Raw genomic sequence first — 7013 nt, 5'->3', positions numbered from 1 at the left:
CCACATTTTCCTACAGGTATTAAATACTTACATGTTAAGCGCTTTCTTACAGCTTCAGCTGTTGTTAAAGCACTATATAAATCAATATGTATCATGTTGTATTGTATGACAAAATTCTTCACATAAATGAGATTTAGGATAGGTTGCACCAACAGGGTTTAACTTTCAAGCTAAATTCCTTCCTGCTTTGAATTAGAATTTGTTGCACCAAATCAATTTAAAATTACAAGACTACATTTCAAGATGCGGCTGTGCCCCTGATGCTTCAATGATTGCTTCTGTTTAGTCGTTCATTACATTAAAGTCGGAAATTCACATAACAATGAAAATAATGTCAGCAGTAATATTGATGAGCTGATACCGGAGGAAGTGGGGCCATCAGGCCAGTCGTTAGTCAGAACAATAGGAACAATCAGTGGAGCCGCAGGGAGTAGTCCTCTGCTCCCCCCAACCTGAGAGCAGGGAGCTATCAGAGCATTGTCCGGCACCGCCATGTCTGGACAGTAAGGATATAAATATATATAGGGCCTAAACGACCAGTAAGACTTCAGTTTGCTGACGAAGTTTCTTGGATAAGAAGCGAAACGCCCAACACCTTCAAAGAAGTACAGATGACGGCTGAAGAAACCTTTTCATCGATGGACCACTCCTGTACGACTGAGAGCTTACACAGACATAACAATGAAAAAATATTAATGTAACTACTCACAATGTCATACATTCTGTTGTCAAAATACAATGTTTTTCAAAAATAATTTATTTTCTCTTGCACCATTTGAGGCCTTGGATATTCTCCAGCAAATAGATTTTCTAATTTGACATTGTTAAATAACAAAAAAGGATATGATGATAAAAAACATTTATTTATTTATTTATTTATTTATCATATAATGTATAAATTCTCTGGTGTGCTGGAGCCCATCCCAGCCACCATAGGGCGGTCAGCAAGGGACACCCCAGCCAATCACAGGGCACAAAAAGACGAAGAACGATCCACACCCATACTCACTCAGTATTCAATCAGACTGCCATACATACATATTCAATCAGACTGCCATACATGTTTTGGGAATGTGGGAGGAAACCGGAGGATCCGGAGAAAATCCACGCAAGCACAGGGAAAACATGCAAACCCCGAAGCCAGGAGTCGGGATCGAACCCTGAGCCTATGCATTGTGAGGCTGAAACGTGAACCAAATGATCATTGTTCCCCACTTTGTATTCATGGATATACTGTATACGTGTATTTGGTATGTGATGGTTGCGATGTGATATGCTCACATTAAAGGAGCAATATGGAATATTCATTGATACATTTTATGTAGTTCACATAACCATAGCGCACGTGTTTGTAATGTGGCTTGAAAAAAAAAAAGTATTTCAAAGAAGGTAAGTCATCTGGTCTCAGCAGAATGCAGTTGTGGTATCCTTAAATCAGAGCATCATTAAGGAAAAAGTTGTTGAGTCGTTTTTATGCTACAGTCCACTTTGAACAGAGATGTTTGCGATGATGTTGGGGTTTGTAAAAAAATTAAAATACAGCTGCGCTTTAACTGACATTATCGTAACAGTAAAGATTAATTGTTTCATTTTTTTCCTGGTGTGCTGATGAGGGAGACTGCACACTGATGTTTTGATGTTCAGCGGCAGATGACATATGATCCTCCTTCAGCACTTGTTGGCTGACCTTTTAAAAAAAACAATCGGCAAGCATATTAGTGATGCATTAGCCTCCCATGGCGAGCCTGTGGGAGCTCAGAAAGTGTGGAGAAGGTTTCAGCATATTAGGTTAAAATCCTTATTGATTTGGAATGACGTGAAATCCATCCCGACAGTACGTCCGTGTAAGCTCTCAGTCGTACATCCTGACAGTACACTATTCAAGAAACATTTTGCAAAAAATATATAATAATAATAATAATAATAATAATAATAATAATAATAATACATTTTATTTCAAGCGCCTTTCAAAACACCCAAGGACACTTTACAATAAAAACAATAAAACAAAGCACATAACAATAAAACCACAAGTAAAATGATACATAATAAAATAGTAGATAGAACTAGACATTGAAAGCAATTTTAAACAAGTGGGTTTTGAGGTGAGCCTTGAAAATAGGGAGGGAGTCAATATCACGGATGTTGGGTGGAAGTGAATTCCAGAGTTAGGGAGCAGAGCGGCTGAAAGCTCTGCATCCCATCGTGGTGAGACGGGCAGAGGGCACATAGAGGTGAAGGGAGGATGAGGATCTGAGGGACCGAGAGGGAACAGAGATTTGAAGCAGGTCAGACAGATAGGGAGGGGCAAGGTTATGGATGGCTTTGAATGTAAACAGAAGTATTTTGAATTCAATACGATGTTTAACAGGTAGCCAGTGGAGTTGCTGGAGGACAGGGGTGATGTGGTGAAAGGAGGGGGTTCTAGTGATGATCCGGGCTGAAGAATTTTGGACGAGTTGGAGTTTATGGAGAAATTTCTGATTGATACCGAAGAGAAGTGCGTTGCAATAATCGATGCGGGAGGTGACGAGACTGTGGATAAGGATAGCAGTGGTGTGAGGGGTGAGCGAGGGACGGAGACGGTTAATATTACGGAGATGGAAATAAGCAGACCGAGTTATGTTATTTATATGGGACTGAAAACATAGTGAGCTATCGAGGATGACACCCAGGCTCTTGACCTGAGGGGAGGGGGATGTTGCGTCACACGAGTGTATGATTTTGAAGTGCGCCTTTCAACACTTTCATGTCTTTCAATTTCTTGATCTCCTTAATGTGCGTATCACCCTGACGCATAGCACACGCTTGTAAATTGTATAAAAGGAGCTGTCGCGGGACAGAGAGATGGGGCGAACCACGGGGTCAGACTCATCTCGGACTCACAGACTCAAAGAGACTTGCAAAGACCCGCTCAGGCGCCCGGCTGTTGCCGGGCGTCGGACGGACATCAGAGGACGACTTGCTCAACTCCACACCACGATCAAGCTCTGCGCGTCACCTGCCTGGGAGATCTGACAACGAACCTACTTACAAATAAAGAGAACCATCAAACTCTTTAGGGACACGGTTGAACTGTCAATGGTGAGAGAGAAACTGTTAGTTTTGTGGAGGGTGGATTTGGTACAGACAAGGAGAAGTTCGGTTTTTTCACTGTTAAGCTTGAGAAAGTTATGGGAAAGCCAGGATTTAATTTCTGAGAGGCAAAGTGAGAGGGATGAAGGTGGAAGAAAGGTGCCGGGTTTGCTGGAGAGGTAGAGTTGGGTGTCATCCGCGAAGCAGTGAAAGTGAATGCCAAACTTACGGAAAATATTGCCAAGAGGAAGTAGGTAGATAATAAAGAGAAGTGGCCCCAGGACAGACCCTTGAGGCACACCAGAGGACACAGGAGAGGACCGTGAGGTGAACAAGTTGATTTGGATGAATTGTGAGCGATCAGAGAGATAGGAATGAAACCAGTGGAGTGGGGTGTGGGTGATGCCTAGGGTGGAAAGTCTGTCGAGCAGGATAGGGTGGGAAATGGTGTCAAAAGCTGAGGGCAGGTCGAGAAGGATGAGAATGGAGAGTGAACCGGCATCGGCTCCATAAAAAGATCATTCGTGATTTTTATGAGAGCCGATTCAGTACTGTGGCGGGGGCGGAAACCAGACTGGAATTGTTCGTAGAGGTTATTGTGAGTGAGGTGTGAGTGAAGCTGGGACACAACTGTCTTTTCAAGAATTTTGGCGATGAATGGGAGGTGGGAAATTGGACGCAAGTTATTGAAATCGTTTGGGTCTGAGCCAGGTTTTTTCAGGATTGGAGTGACAGCTGCGGTTTTGAGTGGGATAGGAACAATTCCAGTTGATAATGAGGAGTGAATAATAGTAGGAATAAATGGGAGAAGAGAGGGTAGGCAGGACTTGATAAGGATAGTAGGGAGGGGGTCGAGTTAACAGGAGGAGTTCTTGGATTTGGTGATAATGTCTGCGATTATAGAGGAATGGAGGAGTTCAAAGGCAGAAAGTCGTTGGGAAGGAGTAGAAAGGCTGGGAGAGAGGGGGGGACAGAGGACCCGAGGTGCTGATGGATTTTGTTGATCTTTTCACTAAAAAACATAAGCAGAGTGTTGCATGTCTCAGAGGAATAGAAGTGTGAGGGGAGAGAGGTAGTAGGTTGTGTGATTTTGTGATAGAGGGAAAAGAGGACCCGTGAGTTTCCAGGATAAGAGTCAATGCGTCCAGAGTAATATTGCGATTTTGCACGTGTGATAGAGTCCTTGTAATGGGTAAGGTGAGTTGCGTACATGTCCTTGTGAGTAGTGAGCCCAGACTTCCTGTAAAGTCTATATATCAAATCATGTAATCTATATATATATCAAATCATGCCTTGATGAATGAGTTTAATTACATAATTATGTGACGACGCTTTTAATTCAAAACTCTTGTTATCTTTACACATTCAAATAAATGGAAATGCCATTTATCCGTGATAAATGTCTGAAAGAATGGCTGGTTTTTATCTGGCTCCATTACACACCAAAGTACACGATTCAATTTATTTAATGTTCATGATTTATATTGTTTAGAATTATTTTACAATGGTCCTTGGCATAGCGTGTTGACCCCACACTGCAGAGGTTGCAAGTTCGAGTCCCGCTTTGGCTTCCCTGTGTTGAGTTTGCATGTTCTCCCCGAGCCTGCGTGGGTTTTCTCTGGGTTTCGTCCCACTTTCCCAAAACATGCATGGCAGGCTAAGTGGAGACTCCAAATTGTCTCAAGGTTTGAACGTGATCATGGATTATTCTTTTTTTTATCCCTGTGTGACCTTTGATTGGTTGGCAACGGGTTCAGGGTGTCCCCAGCCTTGTAAAGATCAGCTGGGACCAGCAGGAAGACCTTTTTTGGAAGAATTTGTCACGAACTACCAAACTGTTTCTTGTTGTAAAGTTGTCACCTTCTAATCTTGTAATTCAAGGAAACAAAATCAATTGAAAAGTCACATATTTCAAATAACTCCTAGGTTGGGTCACTTTGTCTCAGTTTACTTCCATATTGACATCTTGTGAAATATGTGCTTAATAGCTAAACAAATCAATTATGTATTGTACAGTATGTTGCTACTTTGTCCTCAAACAAAAACAAAATCTATTTTCATGCCTCTAAACATTTGCTTTTCACAGAAAAAAAAGATTGCGTCACATTTGGGTGCTGGCCCTGTGCCGAAGAGAATGCGCCAAATACTTGAAGCTTCTTCTTGATGATGTGTTGCCAGTACACGAATGTGCAAAATAGCTTGGATGTGGTGCAAATATCTTGAGGAGAGCCTTTGAAGTGCTTTGAATGCCCCCCCCCCCCCCCAGACATAGCTGCAGCTAAACATGTAGAGGCATGTTGAAGAGGGGTCCACGCGTGTATGAATAAGTGTACATGCCAAATTCCTCAGATGCAGAACAATAGTGACGCGCTAATCGACCAACATCACTTTGATGCCGGATCAATCCATGAGTACAACAACTATTGCTAATATACACAAATTATTGTGACCACCGCCACCATCACTTCTTCCCCAAATGATAAATAAAAACACAGAACAAACCTGTCATGGCCCTGTTTTGTTTGCTTTCTTTTTCCAGTCTCCCTCAGGAGCCGCATCTGCCTGAAACTAGTCTCCCAAGTGCCTGAATTTCCGTAACATTTCTGCTACCACGTTTTGTCTTTAACTACTTTCTGATGTTTCCTTGTTTTTATTTCCCCAGTTAAAGTATTCTCGTGCATTAGATTTACTGGTCCTTTTGTGTGTCTTCGTCCTCGTATTTTTCAAGCCCTTATGGCTTGTCCCACCATTTCTTGGTTCATTGCGACCATGGCATTTTCTACTGTACTTTGCCGATCTTGCATTTTAGTAAATCAACAGTTTCTGTGTTTGGATTTGTGGAATCCATCTCTCTCTGGATTATTAGGGACATCTGACAACATCTGAGTGTGCTCTGGAAAAACAAAGACATTCAGTCCAGTAGGTCAAATGTGAATTTTCTAAAGTGCACTTCTGGCAACCCAAGGCCTGATCGAAAGCGCTGGTAACGCCAGAGTTTTCGCAAATTATGATTGGCTAGTCACATGATTGACAGGTCACGAGCCAATCATGGTATCAGTAGCCGCGAGTAGTAAGCGCATACTGGCCAGCGCAAGCACACTGTATCGGAGCTGAATAAGCAATTATATTGTGTTTATTTAATAGCATTTTTTTCAACAGACAATGGCTGAAGGAGAAGAAATTGATTTGGGTTGAGACTTCATGTTAAAGCCATTTTCAAGACAGACTTTTAAAGAAAAAAATTGACAAAAAGGCCGGTCGGTTATTTCCTGGCTAAGGCTACCCTCTGGTTGACTTGTAATAAATCACATCACACTTTTTTCAGTCAGCATTGATTGAGACGGAGCACTACTGAAGGCCAAGTGATGAAATACATGGCCCGCCACTGCCCAAAGGTGAAAAATTGCTACTCAAATTGTAATACATACTTTTATACAGTATTCTTAATCAAATGCTAATAGATGCTATCAGTTCTGAATAATTCCGTTTGTCATTTTCGCTACCAATTGAAGATTGTATTTTCTTATCGCAGTCATACTTTTTTTCTTCTTCAAATGCTTTTTTTTCTTATAAAGTGAAGCTTGTGGGTAACCATTACTTCAACTAATTCACTGAGATAGAATTAGCACAATGTCTGATGAATGATTTTTGTACTGGTATAGAAGAACAAATCTAAATCCAAGAATACGACTATTACAATTTGTATGACTCCTTGAAGTACAGCACAGACTACTACCACTTTGACTACTACTTTGCAACGACTATGGTACACTCACTATGAAAACGACTACAAAATGAAATGAATAAAAATAAAAAGACCATTCTGATACATGGGGTGTTCAATAGTGAGTAGTGAGAATAGGAAAACACAATTATATAAATTGTCTTTTTCAACCAAACCTGTATGTATGACTCGTGGTTATAAATCTTGGTAACAG

The sequence above is a fragment of the Hippocampus bargibanti genome, linkage group LG02 (assembly GCF_051943395.1).
Source record: "Hippocampus bargibanti isolate YZ-2025 linkage group LG02, ASM5194339v1, whole genome shotgun sequence".
Taxonomy (NCBI): Eukaryota; Metazoa; Chordata; class Actinopteri; order Syngnathiformes; family Syngnathidae; genus Hippocampus; species Hippocampus bargibanti.
This window is presented reverse-complemented; position numbering follows the sequence as displayed.